Source organism: Tinamus guttatus, unplaced genomic scaffold (genome assembly GCF_059628265.1).
Source record: "Tinamus guttatus ecotype Peru unplaced genomic scaffold, ASM5962826v1 Tinamus_guttatus_pri_ptg000182l, whole genome shotgun sequence".
In the NCBI taxonomy this organism is placed as follows: domain Eukaryota; kingdom Metazoa; phylum Chordata; class Aves; order Tinamiformes; family Tinamidae; genus Tinamus; species Tinamus guttatus.
The window spans coordinates 111386-135660 of record NW_028288716.1 but is presented as its reverse complement, the minus strand read 5'-3'; the positions used below and the strand labels follow the sequence as shown (position 1 = coordinate 135660).

At 51.6% G+C, this 24275-nt stretch overlaps 1 long non-coding RNA gene and 1 pseudogene across 2 annotated transcripts in view; both read right to left on the bottom strand.

Annotated features, from left to right (window-relative positions):
* LOC148594935 (spindle and centriole-associated protein 1-like) overlaps positions 1-16514 on the bottom strand; it is a 39896-nt pseudogene extending 23382 nt beyond the window's left edge. Inside the window, exons 1-3 of the transcript XR_015913286.1 lie at positions 16498-16514; positions 15992-16112; positions 12583-12714 (exon numbers count right to left, since the gene is read on the bottom strand). The product of XR_015913286.1 is annotated as a spindle and centriole-associated protein 1-like (transcript). The remainder of the gene's footprint in view (positions 1-12582; positions 12715-15991; positions 16113-16497) is intronic.
* On the bottom strand, positions 9120-9470 carry LOC148594936 (uncharacterized). The gene is made up of 2 exons (XR_015913291.1): positions 9416-9470; positions 9120-9173 (listed from the first exon to the last, which is right to left on the bottom strand). It is a non-coding gene; the product is annotated as an uncharacterized LOC148594936 (long non-coding RNA).
* Positions 16515-24275: the final 7761 nt, after the last annotated feature.

Genomic DNA, 24275 nt, shown 5'->3' with positions numbered 1-24275 from the left:
CCCAGGATAAAGAGCATTGCTAATCATCTTAAGAAACCAGTCCATGCTATATGGCAAAAACAATAGATTAATGCCCACAGCTCCAGTAACAATGGGAGTGAAACCTGCCAGAGAAGCCAGAAACCCATGGTTGCTTGTGCTGAAGGAAATACTGATGCAATACTGTGCGGGCAGAGGAGGAAAAACAAAACAACAACAAACAAAACAAACAAATCTGGTGGGAGGAAGAAAAGCTAGGCACATTATTATGAGCTCCAAATGATGCCTTTTCTCAAGAGGAGAATTTTAAGAGTCTGTTACACTGACCAAGCTTCTCTGAAAATATCTTTATATCCTCCCCCAATGTGCAAGGATAAAACAAGTTTCCCTTGACTGGAACCTTACCTGCCACGTGAAGTCGGTACAGCATAGAAGAGTTATCTGCAACATCCAGCACGCTGTCTGCACAGCAGTTTGCACAGCAGGTCTCTCCATACCTACATCACTTTGACCATCTTGTCACACATATACTATACCATCTGACATGTACCCTTTGTGCAGGTAATATGACTTCACAGAAAATAGATTTTACATCATATCTTCACATTTTTTCCAAGACCAACACAGCCTGAATAGGAGATATCAACAGACTAGCAAAATACCAGTGCTGCCTCTGTAGCTCCTTAAAGCACAGACGTGAGATTCACAAATGAACTCTACAATGCTGTGTCTTTTGGGCATTTTGCCCGTTCAGAATGTTTCCCCAAAATGTTCTAACAACAGAAGTAAATGGAAGATGCACGGCCCACTCCAACAATCTTCCATCTCTTACAGACAGGAGAAAGCAGATATCATGCCCTTTAGTGCGCTTGTTCCCAGGAAAGAAAAAAGCCCTCTAATGACGTGATTGTTATGAATTGTCAGAGCAGCCTCATATTCAGCCTAGGAAAGCAAAAATTTAAAAAAGAACTGTGTGGCAAACACTACTAACAGTCCGTAAGATTAGGTTTTCATTTTATGGTGGGCTACAATATTACTTTAAACTACGCATGAGGGAGAAAGACAAGATATTGCTTCTGGCTCTCATGGCCCTTTCCTGTGATCTTTGCACAAACTAGTGCATCCTACAGGCTCTGCAATGACGGAGGAAGGAAAATAATTTTAAGGAGGCTGCAAAAAACATGTATAGACATAAGGTGGCAAAATAAACAACCTATTAGACTAATCCTTGCAACTGCGCTCCTCCTCTGTTCCCCTTACAGAACACAGGCACACTACACAGTATTTTCCATGCAAATGACACTGTCTCCTTGCCAATGTCCTGTTTGTCGGCCTAAGTGCTAAGCATTAGGAAATCCAGAGAATTTCTGCATTTGCAATCACATAGGTAGGGTATATTGTAACCATTCCTGTAAAGTGCTTCAAGAAATTCAAAATCTCAAAAAACAAGAACTAATCACAGAATCACAGCATCACCGAATCACAGAATGGTTAAGGCTGGAAGGGATCTGGAGAGATCGTCTAGACCAGGGCTCCTCAAACTACGGCCCACGGGCCGGATACAGCCCTCCAGGGTCCTCAATCCGGCCCGTCTGTATTTACAGAACCCCCCCCCCCCCCCCGCCGCCCCCCCGCGCCGGGGGTTGGTGGGGGAAGCCAAGCAGCCGCAGATTACTTCCTGCCACTTAATCCGCGCGCCGGCCTCCACAACCCGCAAGCAGCCGCCGCGACTGGGCTGAAACCAGCGCCTCGTCCTCGACCTGACCCCGCCAGGGGGCGCCTCTCGGCTACAAACCGCGCCGCCGACGCCCTGTTCGCCTCCTCCTCCTCCTCTTCTGCGATGCGCGGCAGGCGAGAGGCGCGGGCATCTCTTCTGCCGGGCAAGCTCAGTCGGCAGCCTCTAGACTGCGAGGTCCAGCCAACTCGGGCGAATCGCCAGAGCCCCGGCCTGGCAAAGCTCCTTCGGTCCCTTCTGGCGACCCTTTCCGGACTGCGCGGCCAGACTGAGGAGGGGGGCGGTGGCATCAGCGAGTTGGGCGGCTCCCCCGTCTCTCCCTCCCTCCCTCCAGCTCCCAGGCAGGACAAGCAAGCCAGCACCAGTGGGAAGCGCGTGCACCATCATGTCAAAAAAAAAAAACAAAAATTGACACCGAGTGCAGGGTATTCCAAGAAAAGTGGACTTCTGGTTATTTTTTCACGGAGTACAAAGAAAGAGCTGTTTGTCTGATATGCCAGAATTCAGTGTCTGTGTTCAAGGAACACAATTTGCATCGACACTACAAAACTCAACATAAAGATAAATACGATTCTTTGGTTGGACAAATGAGAAAAGATAAAATAATAAGACTGAAACATGGATTGACAACTCAGCAAAATACTTCTGTGAAGCAAAAGCAGCTCAATATATCATCACTTCCAGCAAGCTATCAAGTTGCCAAGCTCATAGCGCGCACTTGCAGAGCATTCATAGAGGGAGAATTTGTTAAAGAATGCCTTCTTTCTGTTGCCAAGAGATGTGTCCAGAGAAGGCGGATTTATTTAGTACAGTGAGTTTTTCAGGACCTACAATTACACGAAGGATTGAAGAAATGGGGGAAAAATTGAATCTGCAGTTGCAAAACTCCTCACAAAAACTTTGCTATTTCTCATTGGCACTCGACGAAAGCAAGGATGTTTGTGATTCTGCACAACTTCTAATTTTCATTCGTGGGACAAATGATTCTTTCGAAGTCACAGAGGATCTTGCTGCACTGAAAAGCATCAAAGGAACAACTACAGGAGAGGATATCTATGAGAAAGTTTGCCAAACTATGAATGATTTGGAGTTGGACTGGGGTAAACTATTCAGGGTGACAACTGATGGTGCTCCTAGCATGGTGGGGTCCATGAAAGGAGTGGTTGCACACATTAACAACGAGATGGACAAACGCAACCATTCACATCCAATAGCCATACACTGCATCATCCACCAACATGCACTGTGTTGTAAATCACTGAAGCTGGACTCTGTCGTCAAAATTGTAGTTTCTTGTGTTAACTTCATTAGAGCTCATGCACTAAACCACAGACAGTTACAGGAATTTCTGTCTGAGCTAAATGTTGCCTATGAAGATATTCTGTACCACACAGAAGTCCATTGGCTGAGTCGAGGGAGAGTTTTGAAATGATTTTATGACTTACTTCCACGGGTTTATGATTTTATGCTTTCTAAAAACAAAGAAGTACCAGAGCTCAAAGATGCAGAATGGAAATGGCACCTTGCGTTTCTGACAGATGTAACAGAGCTATTCAACAATTTCAACATCCAGCTTCAAGGAAAGGGGAAGCTCATCTGTGATATGTATTCACATATGAAAGCATTTCAAGTCCAATTAGACCTGCTCATTAACCAAGTAAAGGAGGAAAACTTCTGCCATCTCCCCACAACTCAAAACCTGTCTGCAGAAAAAACAGCAGTTGCATTCCCAAACAAAACATATATGGATGTACTAGAAATGTTGCAAAAGGAGTTTCAAATTAGGTTTAAAGAGCTTTGTCTCCATGAACAGGACATACAGCTTTTCCATTTTCTGTTGACATTGAAACTGTTGATCCGATTGACCAAATGGAATTGGCCAAACTACAGACTTGTGACTCACTGAAAGATGCATTCAAATCAAGCAGCCTTACTAATTTCTATGCATCTCTCCCCTCAGAGACATATCATAATCTCAGGAACCATGCACTCGAAATTGCAAGCATCTTTGGCAGCAGCTGTGTCTGTGAGCAGACTTTTTCCCAAATGAAACATCTGAAATCTCCAATCAGATCCAGACTAACTGATGAACACTTGCATCACTTGCTACGACTAGCAGTGACAAACATGGAACCTAACATTGACCATCTCATCAGCCAAAATCAGGCCCATAGTTCACATTGAAATATTATTGTTTTTTTTTTTTTATTACAATTGTTCTTCATTTTAAATTGCATTCTTTTTCCTGTTTTTGTGCACTACTACAAATAAAATATGTGCAGTGTGGAATTTGTTCATTTTTTTCCAAACTATAGTCCGGCCCCTGACAGTGTCTGAGGGACAGTGAACCGGCTCCCTGTTTAAAAAGTTTGAGGACCCCTGGTTTAGGGTTAGGGTTGGGGATGGGTTAGGGTTTAGGTTTAGGGTCAGGGTTATGGTTAGGTTTAGAGGTTAGGGGCTAAGGTTGGGGTTAGGGAATGGAAATGGAAATAATACTCTGCATTAGAAATAATGCTCTGCATGGAGTACACTGGGCATGATTAATTTCTGGGATTGAAAGAACAAAAGGATGATTTTTGGCCAAATGTTTCAATTCATGAAAAAGTAGCACCTCTTCGTCCACAGGTCAATGCCAAACACTTATTATTTCAATGTAACTCAAAAAAAAAAAAAAAAAAAAAACATGCATGTAGCCTATATAGGGCAATCTTGAAAATAACACATGACCTACCTACTGAGAGGAACATCAGCTGTCCAGAAAGGATAAACCCAGGTAACAGAATCTCACATTGGTTTTGAATTCCAGGGTAGAAATAAGGTAGAAATAAGCTTGCAATCTTACTGCACCCAGCCTATGCCCCTTACCAGCTCAGCCTGAGACCTAGCAGAAGGCACCATTCAACTACCCTTCACAGTGCCAAGCGTTGTCAAAGACCAACAGTTCCAGTGCTAGCTTGTTACTTAGTGTACAGAGGTGTGTAGTTTTTTTGCCCCATTGCAGATACCTGCTCTCTGTGGTACATGACTTAAAAAATATATATAGACACACATATATACATATACACATAGTGTACAATCTGCTCTCCGTGGTATATGAAAATAGCATAGTAAAGGGAAGGGAGGGATGGGTGTGATGACATTCAATATTTAGATATTTAAATTAGATATTAAATATTAGAAAATTAGGAAACTAGATATTTAAATGTTTTTAAGGGATGGGCTGTTGCCCTTAATGATGGGTAAGGTGTAGGCATCTGATGAAACAGCAGCACTTACCTGTAGACAATAGAAAGGTGCTGAGGGAGGGTGAAGACTGCTGCTGGCAGGATTTCAGGAGTCCACAGCTTAGCTCTAGGGCAGTGAGTTTATGCTCACCATTCTTACACTTTCCTCATGTGAAAGTTGCTTCAGGTGTTTGGGAGTTCTCATATCCTACAAATGCCTAGCGTAGCTACATGAACACATAGATGATGGCAACCACATACAAACTCATGAGTGAAACTGGCTCAAGCTGACTGCACTCACCTGAAGACAGACAAACCAATCTACCTCAGTCTGACCTAAACCCTGTTAATACTCTGTATAGTCTCAGGAGTACCCTGTTCCTCTTTTTATTAGCAATATTTTTATTCACAATCCTCTCTGCTCTTTGTCAGTACCACTGTTTCAATGGGCACAAAACTCTACTTTTAATGGCTAAAGTTGTGTCTTCATGTCTCACTGAAATGTCACATGCTCCTCAACAGCTTGGCTATTTTTCAGTCGTTGGTTGGTTGGGTTTTTACTATCCCAAAGGAGGTTTTGGTGGTAGCTATAACACTGTCAACAACACAAATCTGGTACCTTCCCTAACTTTGAGTTTTGGGGATTTATTTATTTAAACAAAAGCTCTTTTTGTCTCTTGAGTTGCCCAGGAAGGAAAAACAACTTTAGCTAGATTTAAGGAAAAAAAGGAATATATAAGTATTATCTGCCCATCCCCCCTTTCTTGAATGATGGTCAGCAGACCGATGGTCTGGTGCCCAGGAGCTGGGAGAAAAGAGCACAGTAAAGCAAAACATCAATGTCATGTTGCTTCTGGGTGGAAAGCGGCAGCGGCTCAGCACCAGCTTTCTGGCCATGCAAGTTTAGCCTGATCACAGCTCTGCATTGCCTTTTACTCAGGAAGGTACTCAGAAGACAGGGCAGCACAGTGCTGCACGAAGTGCAGACCACAGATGCAGATGAAAACACATCATCATCGTCATAGCTCTGCTCACACATACAGCCAGCCTGTCTCATGCCTTCACATGCAAACATGAGTGTTTAGCAACCATCCACTGAAAGCTTAAGGTTGGTACTACTGCACAGATCTGGTTTCCAACGCACACTACATGATAGTTTGGCAACCATCACTTCCAGCCAGGGCCTCCAGGCTTTTTTCTATTGTTCTCCTCAGCCCCACCGTGAAACAAACTCCCTGAATGGGATGGCAGTGGGCAGAAAATACAATGCAAAACTGAACCATTTTCTTCCCTGCCAGGAGCTGTTAGAGATTGTAGAAAGAAGGATGAGCATGTGGAGGAGAGCAGGGAGGAGGCTACCTGCCCCTTGTGAGCAAAAGTGGCCGCCTGTCCCTTGAATAGCAACCTCGTAAGCCCCATACTCCAACACAGGCATTCATCCCAATTGCTGGTCTATTTTCCTCCCCACACCACTGTCTAATGCTTGTTTCCTCAGTGAACAAAGTTTAACAGAAAACAAGAACAAAAGATGTCCTGCCAGACTCCGTGCTTCACTTGCATTTGTGTGCTGAGCACTTGCAGAGCCAAGCTAGAACAGGAAAGCTGACAATACAGAGCTGCCTCAGCACAAGGCCAGGCCACCCTGCCAGAGGCACCCAAACATCCCCAAAATACCCATTCATCAATTTTGCAACCTGCTAAGTTTGCAAGATCAAGAGGGTTTTTGTTTGTTTCCTTTGTGTTTTTAAGCCACTGTCCCTCCTCTCTCCACCTCTTACTCAAGGGGGCTCAGAGAAGAAACATTTGTTCTCATGAGAAATTGCACTGCAGTCTCTGGCCAGATTTGCTCAATTTGTATAAAATATTTGATGGATACACAGGAGTAACTGCATGGTCTGACTGATGTATGGGCACCATAGAAACTGGGCAGGTAAGCTCAAGCCTAGTGAAGTTTCTATGAGACAGAAACGCTAATCTTCGGGCCTCAGGCAGGGCATTAGCACCACCTCAAGCATCTTTCTCACTCCAACATAGTCTCTCACCTCCAACAAGGTCCCAGCTTGGACAAGAGCAATACATCTCCCTCTAGGTCCCACAGCAGTGGGAAGGGGTTTGCCTTGGAGTGGCTCCTCTCTGCTTGGCATTTTCCTGAAGCTGGTGCTCAACATGCTGTCAGTGACAGACCATGTTCTCACTTGCCATGTAACCCCAGTGCCCAAGATTTAACATCCTTCCCTTGGCACTGCAAGCTCTTCCATGCCCAAAACATTGTACCCACCCCAAAGGCCCAGGTGGGGGTTGGACCTAAGCTTCCCCAGGCACTTGCTACAATGAGGGACTTGTTAGTGCAAGGCCTGTGATGAGGGCTCTGGCAGGAAGTCTTGCCTGTTTTCCAAGGAAAACGGCTCCTTCTCCTGCAATACCCCAAACCCTGGCCCTGAAGTACTACCCAGCTCACTCCCTGGCTCACCTTAACAATGTGCAAGATCAGCATCACAGCAACTTGGTGCCCTTCAACAAGCCACACTGCAGCAATTTATGCAGCTCCCAGCAGTCACCATAGAGCAGGTCTCAATGCTAGTGGAACTAGTAATACAGAGTCAGGGAAAAGACAATTCTTGCAGCATCTAACACTGAATATACCACTGCTCTCTGAGGGAACTCAGAGACCACAGGCTCCACAAGTCACACCTCCCGCACATCTCAGCTTGTCCTATAACACCAAGATTATCATAGATTTGGGTTTCACTAACCTAGAAATGAAGAATGTGGACTCCTACAGCAGCCCTTCTGTTTGCAGTGCAAAACTTTCCTAGACAACACAGACTTTTCAGAATAGAAAATGACCACAGACTTCTGGTTACATGACTGGATCAGAGCCTTTTCACTGGGTGCAGGCACATGCATCAAAGAAAAAATGCTCAGATAATGACAAAAATAAGAACAGCACACCTCAAAGAATACTTTTTAATTCAAAATTAGCAAAGCAGGTCACATTTTAGATGCAATGTCTGCAATATTTCACATCTTATTCTTGTTTTCAAATAATTGAGAATTCAGGAGGAATGCAGAAATCAATAAAAAACTATTTCAGCTGAAGAAAAGTTGAAGAGGGGAAAAAAAGTTGGTCCAGATATTTAGATACAGAAGTCAACCCCAATCCTCATAAAACCTCCTCCTCACGGCCAGTCCAGAACAGGAACCTGTTTGCCAAGTTTGCCCAAAGCCAGCACACAGGAGCTGGAAAGAGACTGAGGTTGCTGGATGGATTCTTCATTCTACCTTGCCCTTTTAGCAAAGCTCCCTGGACCATGCAGCAGGGGCCAAGAAGCTACACTACAAACAAGGCTGTGACTTGTTTGCCAGAGAGCCACACCATGGTGGCTCACACTGCTCAGAGAAGCACTTCTGGTGCTACACAGGAAACCACTGCGCTGACAAGCACCCATGCTGCCAGAGGCAAGAAGTGAGGTTGTTCTATGTGTAAAAGGAAGAGAGGCTATAGTAACCAAGACAGGAGGCTGTGAGTCTTGCAGAGCACTTGTGGGAAACTTCAGTCTACCATGTCTCGTGAACACTGCTGTCCCTGGCATGAGTTTCTCTTGTTACCATGGTTCCCTTCCAGACACAGGACAAGACTCTCCAACAAGAAGAAAACAATACCCCACTGCCATTTCAGCTTGGAGTCCTTTGCTCACCCAGCAGTTGTTTTGTGCCATGGAGTGGCCATGGGATAGGAACTATACGCTCCCCCAGCTTGCTGAGGAGACCCTCTGAGGGTGGCAGCCCCCAGGGTACAAGCACCAGCTGCAGACAGGGGAAGAGTCTGCATTGTGCCTTGAGCCCACTCACCAGAGTTAATGACAAAACCTCCAGTTACCTCTCTCTTCACTGACTCCCACTGAAGATGCAGAAGCTAGAGGGCTCTCATTAGCTTGAGCTGTCAGGTGGTGTATGCTCCAGCAGATGCTATGGGAAAGGTGCAAATACCATCCTTCCTTCTGGTCCTGCCTCAGTTATTGCAGCATCCCTTCACGCTTGCCATGGGATCCAGCTTCTTTTTCTCCCAGGGCTGCTAAGCATGGGAGCAGTTTTGTTCCCAGTGGACATTGGTGGCCTGGCACCTTTGACTGGGGAAGCAGTTCAGGACACCCCTTGCCTCCCCTCGGGGTTCAGAAAACTGGGATCTTGTCCCTGCTCACCGTGTCCAAGTCATCATCCAGGGTTAGCAGAACCTGAGGAGGAAGAAATTGCAAGGTAGTGGTCAGCCCTTGCTGGTGGCCTAGAGGCCTAGGGAAGAATAAGTCAAAGCAGAAGGTCCAAGCCCTGTTTCCAGGAATCACCACAAAGGCGATCTTGGGAAAGAGCTTGTGCACTTTTTTAGGTTACTGGGGCCAACAATGAGGCAAAGGACGACAAGAAGGAAGAAAGGGTGAAGGTATATAGCAAAGTGAGGGAGGCTTGAAGCAGGACTCACCAGAAAGGAGAAGAACAAGGCAGTTGCAGAGAGGAAGTGCCAGACAACATGGTCATCAAAGAAGCCCAGAAGAATGCACGGACTGTTCTTCTCCCAAGACTCTGCCGGAGTCTCCTGGCAGGGAGAGGGGGAGGGAGAGGGAGAGGGAGAGGGAGAGGGAGAGGGAGAGAGAGAGAGAGAGAGGGAGAGAGAGAGAGAGAGAGAGCCTGGCCTGATCCCTGATATCCTCTCACACAGGACCACATCAGGACAATGCTTCATCCTAATGCTTCATCTCTCTGCATAGGGAGCCAGGATGAATGTGCTAGCAGGACACGAGGGGAAGATAAAGCAGTAACTCTGTGCAGTACCTTGAACCTGCAAATTGACCTAAGATCATAAGCCAGGGGAAAACCTCTGGTCTTTGCATGAGGGATCCTGCATAGCACAGACTGCTCAGCCTCCTCTGGACACTTCGGCAGCAAGCCCCTTGCTTCCAAAGACAAAAGCTGGCTCTTATCAGAAGGCACCAGTATGGATTTAAGAGCCTTTCAGATCACAGATAGCCCTTGCATCTGGCAGGGAGCTTCCCTCCCTATGCAGGGTCCTGCCATCTGCAACTTATCAGGATTTGCCCAGTTTCACCTTTTAGATCCCCATCTCTTCCCCCAGTCTTGTTGTCCCCCAGTCCCTGAGGGACCAGTCACCCCACAGGATCACCTGGTCAAATCACTTCTCCAGAGCTGCATGATAAGAATAATTTTTGGCTTCTCACAACTTCCCATGGCCCTCTCCCAGTTTGCTGAAGGAGTTGAAGGCTTTTAGCTCACTACAAGTGGCCTAAGACCCTTTTCCAAAGGTTTTTTGTTTTTGTTTTGTTTTGGAGAGGAACAACAAGGAGGTAACAAGGAAGGGGAGCAAAGATGGCAACCAGAGAAGCTGCAGTGACAACGGTCAGCAATGCTGGCTTTGTTCAAACTTGCCCTTGCTGTGACTTGACACTCTTGCAAGCCATCCGCTGCCTCCTTCAGATTTCTGTCAGCTATAAATATGCTCTTTAATCTTTCCTGAATCTTCCTTACATTTTTTTGAAGGGTGGACAATATTCAATTTTTTTTCCAGCACAGTTTTCTAAGGAAACAAGTTTTGTGATCCATGTGACAGGCCTTTTAATTTTTGAACCTCTCCCATATTTAATACAGGGGTATCTCAAAGAGAGTTAAGTTCCTACAAGATGGATGAAGAGCACTGGGAAATAAGTCATGTTTCACATTTAGAATGCAACAGAGTAATCCTTCCTTTGGAACCATGAGGGTGACATGAAGGTATTGCACTGGGCTATTATGTAGAGATGCAGGTATTGTGGTGGTGGCAGCGGCAAAATCAGGACCATAACCCGTAGAAAAGCAGTCTGAATGGCTGAAAAGCAGCCTCTTTGCAGTGGCGACTACGGACAGAACTAGAGGTAATGGCCACAAACTGAAGCACCAAAAGTTCCACAGGAACTTAAGGAAAAATGTTTTAACAGTGGGGGTGACGGAGCACTGGAACAGGTGTTCTGAGTAGGCTCAGGATTCGGCAATAATCATGCAGAACGAGGTGTCTACATCGAGCATTTATTCAGGTGAAAGCAAACACATAAAAGAAGCAAAGTATGGATAACTACTCACGAGGTGATACCTGCTAGCGGGATACTGGACCCGAACCTCCTCTCGAGCAGGCAGATCAGCCGGTTGCTGACCGGCTCCTGCGGAGATAGCATAGGCCTCTGAGTTAGGAGTTTCTCCTCCATTCTGCTCTCTCCTCGCTGTCCTTTCTATGCCCAGTGCATCCTGTAACGTAGGGTCAGTACGACCCAGGAGGCAGGCCGGAGGGGTGGACAAACTCCACTTTCAGTTGTGGAACTCTCCCCCCAACCCAGGGTCCACGGGCGCGCATAGCACTCGGGGGTCCCAGCCCTCCATTTGAGGGTCCTGCCTTCCTCCTCAGGAGCTTGCTTAGTCTTTCAAAGCAAAGCCTGCTGCAGAGCATAGATAGTTCAGACAGTGCTCTGTCACCCTCACTGTTAAGAAATTTTTCCTTAAGTTCTTGTGGAACTTCTGATGCTTCACTTTGTGGCTGTTTCCTCTAGTTCTATCAGTGGTCACCAGTGAAAAGAGGCCAGCACCATCCTCCTCACTGCCTCCCTTGAGGTACTTATATACACTGATCAAGTCTCCTCTCAACCTTCTCTTCTCCAGGCTGAACAGGCCCAGCTCTCAGACTCTCCTCACAGGGCAGATGCTCCAGGCCCCTGATCATCCTTGTAGCCCTGCACTGGACTCTCTCCAGCAGCTCCGCATCCCTCTTGTACTGGGGAGCCCAGAACTGGATACAGTACTCCAGATGTGGCCTCACCAGGCCTAGATTTTAGAGTCATTACAGGCTTTGGAAAAACCTTTGCAGTTAGCAATCCTGTATCAGAAGGCTCACCAACAGATCACTTGCAATATAACTATGAGAAACAACCTTGTTGGTGCTGCAGTGGAAGAAGCTGCCCTACAACCACTGCTCACCAAGAAGAAATTGGTAATGATTAGGACTACAGAGAAATTGGAAACAGGATATATATGTATATTTAGGGAAATCTGTTGCTCCCTAAGATCATGTTGATATCACTACTAAGAAATTTCCACAGATGGACACACGGAGAGGTGCCTTATTTAGAGAACAAATTTCCCAGTCATGGGGAGCATTGGTTTGACTCAAGCAATCTTACAAATAATGAAGGCATGTTTGGTAGGTGCAGAATACAACACTAATTGAAGATAGAAGCTAAAATAAAATGACAATACCCACGGGCTTGGATGCCATTTCAAAAATCGCGAACAGCTTTCGAAGACATGCTCCTGAAAGGGGTCAGGAACATCTGCTAGTCATAGTTGACTAATTATTTTGTTGGATGAAAGCATTCCCAGTCAGGAAGGCTTCAGCCTCAATAGTAATAAAAGGCTTATTGAAAGATACTATACCACGCTTTGGGATATTGTAGATTCTGATAAAGGAATTCATTTGACCACTGAAATACTAAAAGCAATACATGAAGCATTAGCAATTGAAATAAGACTAGAAAGTCTTCATAGAAGACTACAAAATAAGTTCCAGCAGTAGACAAAAGGAAGGAAGGAAGGCTCAATAAACCTCAGTACCTGTAGAGTAATGCTTTCTTCCCTCACTAGGAGGATTTCTGCAGTCAAAGCATCAATCAGTTCTCTATGTTCATTCAACATCTCCTCATGTTGCTGCCTTATCAGGTCTTTCTCATGCAGTTGCATTTCACTCTAAAAAAAATGAGAAGTTAAAAATCTACTTTAATTAACAAAGATTCATCTTTGAAAACAAGAACACTTCCACATCTCTACATCATATTATACTCAAAGAGCTCTTTCCAGTGTCACTAGAATGACTTAATTATTTTCACCACAAAACCCAATTTTCAGGGTTTGAGAAGTGTCAGTGGGCTTAATCTTCCTTCCTTGTTAATTCAGAACACTGCAAGGAATCTTTTAAATCCCTATGCTTCTGCCTTTAGTGTTTACAGCCTGAAAATACAACCACTGTATCTCTTTAGAGATATCCAATTTTAACTTACAGATTTTTTTCTATGTGGTAATGAAAAAAACTCCAGATGTGCTCATGCTTGTCACTATCCTGTGCTACTCCTGTGGATTTTTAAGTTCCCTCAGCTCACTAATGAACACAGACTTGACCGAATAAAGGCATTTGTTTTCTAATGCTCTTCACCATATAGATGGTTTAAGTATTTGACTAAATGCCCATTTTTTGATGCAAAGGACCTTATAGTGAAGAACCTCTTGCCCTCAAAAAATAACAACAAACTCTGATTTCAACATAGGCTGTTGTAGTAGACAGGCCCTCTCCTGCACAAGGAAGAACACAAAAGACCCTGTTTGCTCAGAGACAGGAAAAAGTACATGACTTTTTGGACTGCTGTAGTTAACAGGGAGTGGAGGTTACAGAACGACAGAGACAAATCAGAATAAGTAAATGGAGCTCTTCCCCAAATGGTTGTCTGCATATGCTTCAAGGAATTCCTGATTCCGCCTCCAAAACACAAGAGAGCCTGAAATGCAGTTAGAGTGTTCTTTTCTGGTGCAGAGACAAAGAAAAAATGCAAGAGCTGTCACAGGGCAAAGACATGCAGATATACCTCCTCTAAGCATACCACAAACCAGCCAGCCATTTTCTGGTTCTTGTCCAAGATAAAAAAAACATGATAAGATAAAAAAACACTCCATTGCCCTGAATCTGCATCTATTTGATATGTAATTTTACTAAGAAGCCTGGGAACCTTGAATTTCAACAGTTGCTTTTAAGAGCTGGATGACTGCCTGATACGGAGTAGTTTATGGAATATATATCATGGGGGCCTCAGAGCCTCCCGGCCTCTCTATGGGGTACTAGGAGCCTCCCGGCCTTCGATATGGGGGGCCCTAAAGCCTCCTGGCCTCCGCTATGGGGAGCTGGGAGCCTCCTGGCTTCTCATATGGGGGCCTCTGAGCCTCTCAGCCTCCTCTATGGGGCCTCTGAGCCTCTCCTATGGGGGGCCTCTAAGCCTCCAGGCCTCTGATATGGGGGACTGGGAGCCTCCAGGCCTCCGCTATGGGGGTCTGGGAGCCTCCGATATAGAAACCTAGAGCCTCTCGGCCTCCTCTGTGGGGGCCTCCGAGCCTCCTGGTCTCCGCTATGGGGAACAGGGAGCCTCCTGGCCTCCTCTATGGGGGCCTCTGAGCCTCTCAGCCTCCTCTGTGGGGGGCCTGGAGACTCCTGGACTCCGCTATGGGGGGCCTGGGGCTTCCCGGCCTCCGATATGGGGACCTACAGCCTCTCCTTTGGGGGGCTGGGAGCCTCCCGGCCTTTGATATGGGGGGCCCTGTAGCCTCCTGGCCTCCACTATGGGGAGCTGGGCGCCTCTCAGCCTGCACTATGGGGGGCCTGGAGCCTCCTGGCTTCTCATATGGGGGCCTCTGAGCCTCTGCTATGGGGAGCCTCTAAGCCTCCCAGCCTCTGATATGGGGGACTGGGAGCCTCCTGGCCTCTCATACAGGAGTCTCTGAGCCTCCTGGACTCCCATATGGGGGACTGGGAGCCTCCTGGCCTCCTCTATGGGGTCTCTGAGCCTCCTGGACTCCTCTATGAGGGCCTCTGAGCCTCCCGGCCTCCAATCTGGGGGGCCCTGGAACCTCCTGGCCTCTCATATGGGGTCTCTGAATCTCCTGGACTCGGATATGGGGAGCTGGGAGCCTCCCAGCCTCCTCTATGGGGGTCTCTGAGCCACCTGGCCTCTCATATGGAGGCCTCTGAGCCTCCTGGACTCCCATATGGAGGACTGGGAGCCTGCCGGCCTCCTCTATGGGGTCTCTGAGCCTCCTGGACTCCTCTACGGGTGCCTCTCAGCCTTCCGGCCTCCTTTATGGCAGACTGGGAGCCTCCCGGCCTCCACTATGGCGGGCCCTGGAGCCTTCTAGCCTCCGATATGGGGGTGTCTGAGGCTCCTGGACTCGGATATGGGGAGCTGGGAGCCTCCCGGCCTCCTCTATCTGGGCCTCTGAGCCTCCCGGTCTTCGATATGGGGGCCTCTGAGCCTCTCCTATGGGGATAGGGAGCCACCCGGCGTCTTCTGTGGGGGTGTTCCGGATGGGCTCAGGATTCGCCAATAACCTGCTAGAACGAGGTGACTACATCAAGCATTTATTCAGGTGAAAGCACATTAAAGAAGTCAAGTTTGGATTACTACTCATGAGGCGATACCTGCCGATCTGGACCCGAACATCCTCTCGAGCTGGCAGAGCAGAGAGAGAGAGTTGCTGACCGGCTCCTGCAGAGACAGCGCGGGCCTCAGAGTTAGGAGCTTCTTCTCCCCCGCCCCTGCGCTCTCTCCGCACTGTCCTCTCCGTGCCTGGTGCATCCTGGCACGTAAGGTCAGTTCGACCCAGGAGGTTCTGCCCGAGGGGCAGACAAACTCTGCCTCGAGTTGCACAACTCTTCCCCGCCGAGTGCGCAGGCGCCCATACCAGTTGGGGGTCCCAGCCCTCAATTCGAGGCTCCTGCCTTCCTCCTCTTCTTTCTCTTTTCCGGGTGTTTGGCCTCCAAAGACGTTTGGAGGATGTCTGCAGTTAAGTTGGCTACAAGCCCAACCGAGCGGTCGCTTCAACAGGTTTTTGTGGGGGGGGCTGCCTGTGAACCGGGCTGAGCAGCTGCATCCCTGCTCCTTATCGCCCAGCCTAGGCAGGCAAACATCTTTCCCAAGGTCTGGCCTCTGCTTCTCACGGGAGATTTTTATGGCTCTACAGATCACAGAAACTTCCATCTCCAATACAACATGTCCCCCCGTGTCCCACTGTGTCTCCCACATCCCTCTATCCCCTCCCCATGTCCTCCCATTCCCCCCATGTCCCCCACACCTGCCCCATGTCCGCATGTCCCCACCGTGTCTCCCACGTCCCTCCATATCCCTGTGTCCCCCGTGTCTCTGCCATGTCCCCATGTGCCCCTCACGTCCCCATCGCCCCTCTGTGTCATCCCCCTTGTCCCCACGTGCTCCAGGCAGCTCCGCAGGCCGCGGCTCAAGCCGGCGCTGCCCAGGGCCCCGCTGATGCCCCCCAGGAGCCGCTGCAGCCCCGGTTGCTCCCGCCGGGGCCGGGCTCCAGGGCGCGGCCTGCGGGGGGGGGTTAACGGGGGGGGGGGGGGCCTTAACGAGCCCCTTCATTAACACCCCCATTAACCCACCCATTAACGAGCCCCTTCGTTAACCCCCCCATTAACGAGCCCCTTCGTTAACGAGCCCCTTCGTTAAGCCCCCCATTAACCCTCCCCATTAACGAGCCCCTTCGTTAACCTCCTCATTTACCCCCAACTTCGTTAACGGGCTCCCTTATTAACCCCCTCCCAACCCCCCCCTCACTAACCCCCGGATCCCGGTTTCCTACCTGGCAGCTCCAGCTCCATGGTCTGCGCTGGGGCACGGTAAGGTCCCAATGTCCCCCTGTGGGTGACACCAGCCACCCCGGGAGCGAAAGCCACGGCCACCGCCTGCGCCCCACCCCTGCCGCGGCGCCATTGGCGGAGTCGTCGCTGGAGGCAACGCGCGCGATTGGCGGAGCCGTCGCCAGGGGCAACGCGCGGCCATTGGGCGCCGCTGCGCGGGGGTGCGGTGGAAGGCGTGGGGCGCTGGAGGCGGAAGGGGCGGTGGCAGCGTTGGTGGCGGCGGCTCCCGCTCCCGGGGTGGCTGGTGTCACCCACAGGGGGACATTGGGACCTTACCGTGCCCCAGCGCAGACCATGGAGCTGGGGCTGGAGCTGCCGGGTAGGACAGCTCGTGGCGGAGGGACACGGGGACATGGGGAGATGGGGGATGTGGGATGTGGGGGCGTGGCAGAGACACAGGGGTAAAGGGGCATGGAGGGACATGGGGACACGGTGGGGACATGCGGACGCGAGGGGATGTGGGGGACATGGGGAGGGGACAGGGGGACGTAGGGGACTCAGGGGAACACGGGGACATGGTGGGGAATGGGGACATGGGGGAAATGGGACATGGGGGAATGGGAGCATGATGGGACACGATAGGGACATGGGGGGGACATGGGAGTCATGGGGGGCAATAGAGGGACATGGGGACCTTGGGGAGACATGGAGGGACGCAGGGACACGAGGGGATGCGGAGGGCACAGGGACATAGGGGGAAATGGGGGGACGTAGGGGGGACACAGGGACACAAGGGGATGCGGAGGGCACAGGGACATAGAGGGAAATGGGGGGACGTAGGGGGGACACAGGGACACAAGGGGAATGGGGGGGACTTGGGGATACGGGGACATGGGGGAATGGGAACATGAAGGGACACGGGGGGACACGGAGGGACGTGGGTGGACGCGGGTGGACATGGAGGGGACACAAGGACATGGGGGGATGGGGTTGCAGGGGGGAGGAGGGGTAACGTGGGGGAACGTGGGGGCTTTGGGGGGCCGCACAGGGACACGGGACCGTTGGGTCCCTGGGGCTGCGCTGGCCCGTCCCCGCCACAGGCCACCGCGGGGCTGCGCTGGCACCGGGCGTCCTGGCTGCGCCGCGAGAGCCTCTGGGGCTGCTGCACGAGGTGGCGCGGGAGCCGCCGGTGCCTGGGGACGCCGGGAGTGGCACCGCATGTCCCCATGTGTCCTGTGTCCCTGTGTGTCCCCTGTGTCACCTGCGTATCCCCGTGTGTCCTCCATGTGTCCCCTGTGTGTCACCTGCGTGTCCCATGTCCCCTGTGTCAGCTGCGTGTCCCTCCGTGTGTCCCCGTGTATCCTTCCATGTGTCCCTGTGTCCCCTGCATGTCCCCGTGTGTTCCCTGTGTCAGCTGCGTGTCCCTCCGTGTGTCCCTGTGTCCGCCCGTGTTCCCTGTGTCCCCCAGTGTCCCCTCCATGTGTCCCCATGTCTCTCTATGTCCCCCCGAGTCCCACCATGTCCCAGCATGTCCCCCCATGTCCCCTGAGTCCCACCGTGTCTCCCCGTGTCCCTCATGTCCCTCCATGTCCCCTGTAGGAGGTCGGCCGCAGTCAGGACGCCCCCTCAATGGTAGTTACAGGATCCTGCTTGTTTATTCGCTCTCAGGCAGCACATTGATCTGATTGTGGCAGTTAGTGATGTCACTGCACAGGCTCCTGATTGGCAGACAATGATGTAACCGAGACCCTTCCAGCCCACCGACTTGTTCAGCTCCTCCTTTTAGTTCAGCAGCTCTTTTATTCCCTCTGACCTTGGCCTGCTTCCTTATCCCCTAGCCAGCATTCCCGTTGTGCTTCCACTGAGACCTGAAAGCTGGGATTGAGCAGCCCTGCTGGGCAGCCCTGGCCGCGGCTCTCTACCCATTCCTCTCTAATTCCCCCTTTTTCCTTTTGCAGCAGCCAGGCCCGACTGGTAGCAGAGAATCCCTCACAGCGGACGCCACTTCCTGGCTCCTCGATCCTCCATCAAGCCGCAGCGACCCAGGATCTTCCACCTGTCGCAGCAACTTTCCTGCTGTTTGCTCCTCTGCCACCGGCTCCCAGCGTTCCTGCCGCCGGGTCCCTGTTCGGGCGCCAGCTGTTGGAGCAGCGCAGAATAACTGCACGGCCTTTCCGGGAGCTGAGCCGGACCACAAGACACGGACTTAAGATGAGGTCAGGTCTCGCTCCGGTTATTACCGAAGTGCACGGATATTGATCCCTACAAGCAGCTGAGGGGTTTCCAGACTCGTTGTGATTGGTTGCCAGGAGGGTTGCTAGGTCCCGACCGCACAGGCTCTTCTCAGCACTGCAGATCTTCAGCACAGCATTTCCCTACAGCCCCCCATATCAGAGGCCAGGAGGCTCAGAGACCCCAATAGCAGAGGCCAGTGAAGCCGAAAGGCAGCAAGTGGTGACCCCAACGTGATTCGGCGGGCGGCTCCTGAAAGATGGGGCGGCCGGGGAAGCGGCGAGAACTCCATGGAGGCGCAACAGTGAAGGTCGTGTTAGCGTGTGCTCGGGAATGGGATGTTTCTGTGAAACTTAGTGCAGTTAATCGAGCGGCTCCTGAAAGGATGGGGCGACGACGGTGAAGGTCGTGTTAGTGTGTGCTCGGGAATGAGATGTTTCTGTGAAACTGCATCGAGCGGCTCCTGAAAGGATGGGGCGATTCGCAATGCCGGGGATGTTGTGTTTCCCCAGCATTGGGCAGACTGTACTACTGCACTAGCGGAGTACAGTATGAGTAGTAAATCGGCAAAAGAATTGAAGACTTGGGGAACTATCAGGCAACTTTTACAAAGAACTCAGGAAGAGAGCGAGTCCTGGGAAACAGCGCGGGAGGCAGTGGGCGTGACCGATACTGCGGGGGCTCCGAGACACGTGGTCAAGGAAGGGGAAGAGGCCGATGGAAGGGATTCCGGGGCCGGGGAGCCGAGAATTGGGGGGGTGGAAGAAGCGCCACAAGTCTATCCGGCAGCCAGGGATGGGGAGGGGAGGCCCCCTGCGTACCCTTGGGAGGAACTGCAGGCCGCGGAGCGGCGGTTAGACCAGTCCCCTGCTGAGGACGATCCGGGAGGTGGCGGCCACGTAAATCAAGGGGAACGTCTAGTCCCGACAGCCCCACCGATGCCGATAGTAGTGGACGACCCCAGAGATTGGGTTCCAGGGATGCTCCTGCGACCTCAATACCCTCCAGAAGAGGATGAACCGCCTCGGAGGGCACCCCAGAGGGTTCATGGCGCCGCCGGGAGACGGCCAGCGCCTTTGTCGATGTTGAGAGAGGAGGCGGGGGAGGGGTCAGACGACTCCTCCTCCGGGGGGGGGGTACTCCGTGGGGGAGCTGACGGCCAAAGGGCATCGGGCCGAGACTGCCGGAGGTCGCAGGGAAACTCTGGGCGGGGAGGGGCGAGGGGGGGCCGCCCTTCTCCGCGAGTGCGCGCCCCCCCCGCCAAGGAGGGTGGAAGCAGAGCCCCAGGGCATATCCGACGGGGCACCCTGGGGAGGGAGGAAGGTGCACCTTCACGGCCCCCCGCTGGTGACCCCAAAGATATTAGAGCTCACAATGTTAATTGATACAGGGGCAGATGTAACGTGCATACCAGAAAGCAACTGGCCGGCCACCTGGCCGGCATCCCCAGCGGGCTTGCTAGATGGGGTGGGGGGAACAACGGACGCACGATGCAGTGCTGTGCCTCTGGCGTGTGAATTAGAGGACCCGGGAAGGCCCCCCATGCAAGCGATTGTCCGCCCATTCATAGTGACAATACAGGAATCCCTAATCGGGCGTGACGTATTGGCTCAACTCGGCATTCGCCTGACAAATTTAGCGTGGGGGCGACTGCTTACCTGCTGAGCCCTAACAAGGCCACTCCCTTGAAATGGAAAACAGAGGAGCCGGTGTGGGTAGAGCAGTGGCCCTTAACTCAACAGAAGCTGGTGGCCGCACGGGCCATTATACAACACGAATTGGATCAAGGACATTTAGAGCCGAGCCTGAGCCCATGGAATACGCCTATCTTTGTCATTCTAAAGAAGGATAAAAGTAAGTTTAGATTGCTACACGACTTAAGAGAGGTAAATAAGAGAATGAAGGACATGGGGGCTCTTCAGCTGGGGCTTCCACTACCCGCGGCGATCCCTCGAGGATGGCCGGTCGTGGTAATGGACATCAAAGACTGTTTCTTCTCGATCCCACTGGCCCCTCAGGACTGTGAGAAATTTGCCTTTACAGTCCCAGCTGCGAACCTGAGAGAGCCAGCGCAGAGATATCAGTGGAAGGTGCTCCCTCAGGGGATGAAAAACTCCCCAACTATTTGCCAGAGGTTAGTGGCCCAAGCATTGCAACCCATTCGTGACCGCCACCCCGGGGCGGTGATCATCCATTACATGGACGATTTGCTGCTGGCTACAGCCACGCAGCAGGCTACTGACAAACTGGAAAAGGAGGTGGTTGATCATCTACAGCAGGAAGGGCTGTATATTCAGGAGGCAAAGACGCAGAGAGGTGGTTTGGTGTCTTACTTAGGGACACAAATCCTTCCTGAAACCGTCCGTCCACAGCCGATCAAACTTGACCTGGAGGTGAGAACCTTGCATGATGTTCAGAAGTTGGTAGGGGCGATTCAGTGGTTGCGCGCCTTGGTTGGCATACCTACCGACCTCATGACACCGTTGTTCGAACTGCTGAAGGGCCAGCACCCATGGGAGAAGCGGGAACTGACGCCCGCAGCTATCGAGGCCCTAAAAAAGATCGAAAGCCTAGCCTCTGAAAGCCACCTTTGCAGGTGGGACCCGGCGCGCCCTGTTGAGCTATACCTAAATGTAACAAGAAGGGGAGCCGTGGGGCTGTTAGGACAAGGGAACCCCGAGAGACCACATGCCCTATGGTGGATCTTGTCCAAGCAACTGACAACAGCCTACATGTCCTATTTAACGGCGATGGCTAAGCTAATCATTAAAGGCAGGGCCACATGCATCAGACATTTTGGCGTTGAACCGACTGCGGTGTGGGTGCCAATTAAAAAGGAATTATGGGATGAAGCGATGCAAGAGCAGAGCAGTCTGCTTGTGGCCATAGAAGGGTACCCTGGGGAGGTGAAACACGGCCCCGCCTTGGAACTATACCGGCACCTGCCACTCGTTGCACTACGGTGCACCCCATGAGTGTTGAGCGAGCCGAGGGAGGGCCTTACGGTCTTCACCGATGCCTCCTCCACGACTGACTCAGCTGTTGTAGTATGGCGTGATATTACCTGGGAAAGGGTCAGGATTACCGTACCGGGCAGTACTATACAATATCTGGAAGCTACCGCGGTCGCTCATGCTTTGAGAATCTGGCCGGGACAGCATGTGAACATAGTTACTGACTCAATGTTTGTTTATAAGCTACTGCTTAACATGGCCGCCCCCGGATGGGCAGGAACCCCAATAGCAATCATGCTGGAGGAAGTGTTACAGTATAGAACGGCCACGGCCTCCATTGTGCATGTAAGAAGCCATGACTCCCTAGCGGGATACTACCAAGAAGGCAATCAGAAAGCTGATGAGGCTGCAAAAGGGGTTTGGACTGCTGCACGTGCCCGAGAGGTGCACGAGTACCTACATATAGGAGCCAAAGCGTTAGCAAAGCATTGCGGGATCCCACTAGCGGCGGCTAGAGACGTGGTGGCAGCTTGCCCGTACTGCCAGCGGTCAAGCCTTTGGGGAGCAGGAGTCAACTCACGAGGGCTGCAGGCGAATCAAGTATGGCAGTCTGACTTTACCCTCTGCCCTCTCTTGAAGCCGCAACTATGGCTGGCCGTCACGGTGGATACGCACAGTGGGATAATCATGGCTACGCAGCACCGCAAGGTGACTGCACGTGCCGCACAGCAACACTAGACTACTGTCATTGCCTGGCTAGGTGTTCCACACACCATCAAGACAGACAACGGCTCTTGCTTCACGGCTCAGTCCACACAGGACTGGGCCGAGAAGTGGGGGATCCGTCTGGTACATGGAATCCCATACAACAGTCAGGGGCAGGCTATAGTTGAGAGAGCGAACCAAACACTCAAAGAGAAGATTAGGGTTCTTGGGGAGGGGGAAGGACATCCCCAAGGAATCCCCGTGGTGAAGCAACCAGAAATTTTAATGCGAGCGTTATACTCGCTAAACCACTTTGTCCGGGGTGACGAGAACAAGACATCAATAGATAAACATTGGGCGGTCGCAGCTGTGGAGGACGGACCTCCAGTTCTGGTCAGATTCCCGGAACAGGGGGTTTGGGAACCCGGCTGGGACCTGGTAACCCAGGGAAGGGGTTATGCAGCTGTGCGACGGCAGGGAATAATCAAATGGGTGCCGGCAAGATGGGTGAGGCCGGACCTTAAGACTAATAGCGGCTGCAAGTCTTCTCTTACAGGACCGAATTGTGGGACGTCCTCGCAACCCGCACGCCTGTCTGGAGGAGACGAGGAAGCCGGAGGAGCGAAACCCTCGTAGACGCGATGAGAAAAGGCTGCCGCACTTGTGTGTTATCCTATTGTTGCAGGTTTTGTGGCAGTTCGTTCAAAGTAGTGATGTTTAGGTTAACATGGGATGTTTGGGTTAACATGGGACGTTTACGTTGACATAGGATGTCTAGGGGAGGGGGAGATGTAGGGTACGGCGGTCGGAAGATCTCGTGCTATGCGGAAAGAATAGGGGAGATGGGCACGTGCAGGGGAGATGGGCACGTGCCCGTATAAGGCGATGTTATCGCTATTGGCTACGGGGCGTGCTTCCGCACACAGGCGCCCTATATAAGTTCGGATGTACCTGCAATAAACGCCATTTGCTGCATCCACCATATTGGTGTCTGTGCTCATTTGGCCCGGATTCCCGGGTGGTGGCGCCCGTGCTCGCTCGAGGTAACGACGAGGCAATTGAAGCTGAAAGGCAGCAGGCCAGGAGGCTCCCACTCCCAATAGGAGAGGCTCTAGGTCCCCATGTTGGAGGCTGGAAGGCCCCAGATCGCCCATAGAGGAGACTGGGAGGCTCAGAGGCCCCCGTAGAGGAGGCCGGGAGGTGCCAGGGCCCCCCATAGCGAAGGCTGGGAGGCTCAGAGGCCCCCGTATGAGAGGCTGGGACGCTCCCAGCTCCCCATATCTGAGTCCAGAAGACTCAGGCACTCAGAGAAGACACGGGGAGGTGCCAGGGCCCCCCATAGTGAAGGCCGGGAGGCCCAGAGGCCCCAGTAGAGGAGGCTGGGAGGCTCAGAGGCCCCCATATGAGAAGCTAGTAGGCTCAGAGGCCCCCGTAGTGGCGACCAGGAGGCTCCAGCCAGTAGAAGAGGCTCTAGGTCCCCATTTTGGAGACAGGAAGGCTCCCGTCCCCCATGGCGGAGTCTAGGAGGCTCCAAGGCCCCCACAGAGGAGGCTTGGAGCCTCCCAGACTCCACATAGGAGAGGCTCAGAGTCCTCCATAGTGGAGGCCGGTAGGTGCCAGGGGCACCCGTATTGGAGGCCAAGAGGCTCCCAGCTCCCCATATCCAAGACCAGGAGGCTTAAAGGCCCCCACAGAGGAGGCTGGGAGGCTCCCTACCCCAATGGCACAGGCTCTAGGTCCCCATATCGGAGGCCAGGAGGCCCGCCATAGGAGAGGCTCAGAGACGCCTATAGTGGAGGCCAGGAGGCTCAGAGGCCCCCTCAGAGGAGGTCGAGAGGCTCTAGGTGCCCAAATCAGAGGCTCCCAGTCCCCCATATCAGAGGCCAGGAGGCTCGAGGCCCCCCATAGGAGAGGCTCTAGGTCCCCATTTTGGAGACCAGAAGACTCCAGTTCCCCATGGCGGAGTCTAGGAGGCTCCGAGGCCCCCACAGAGGAGGCTTGGA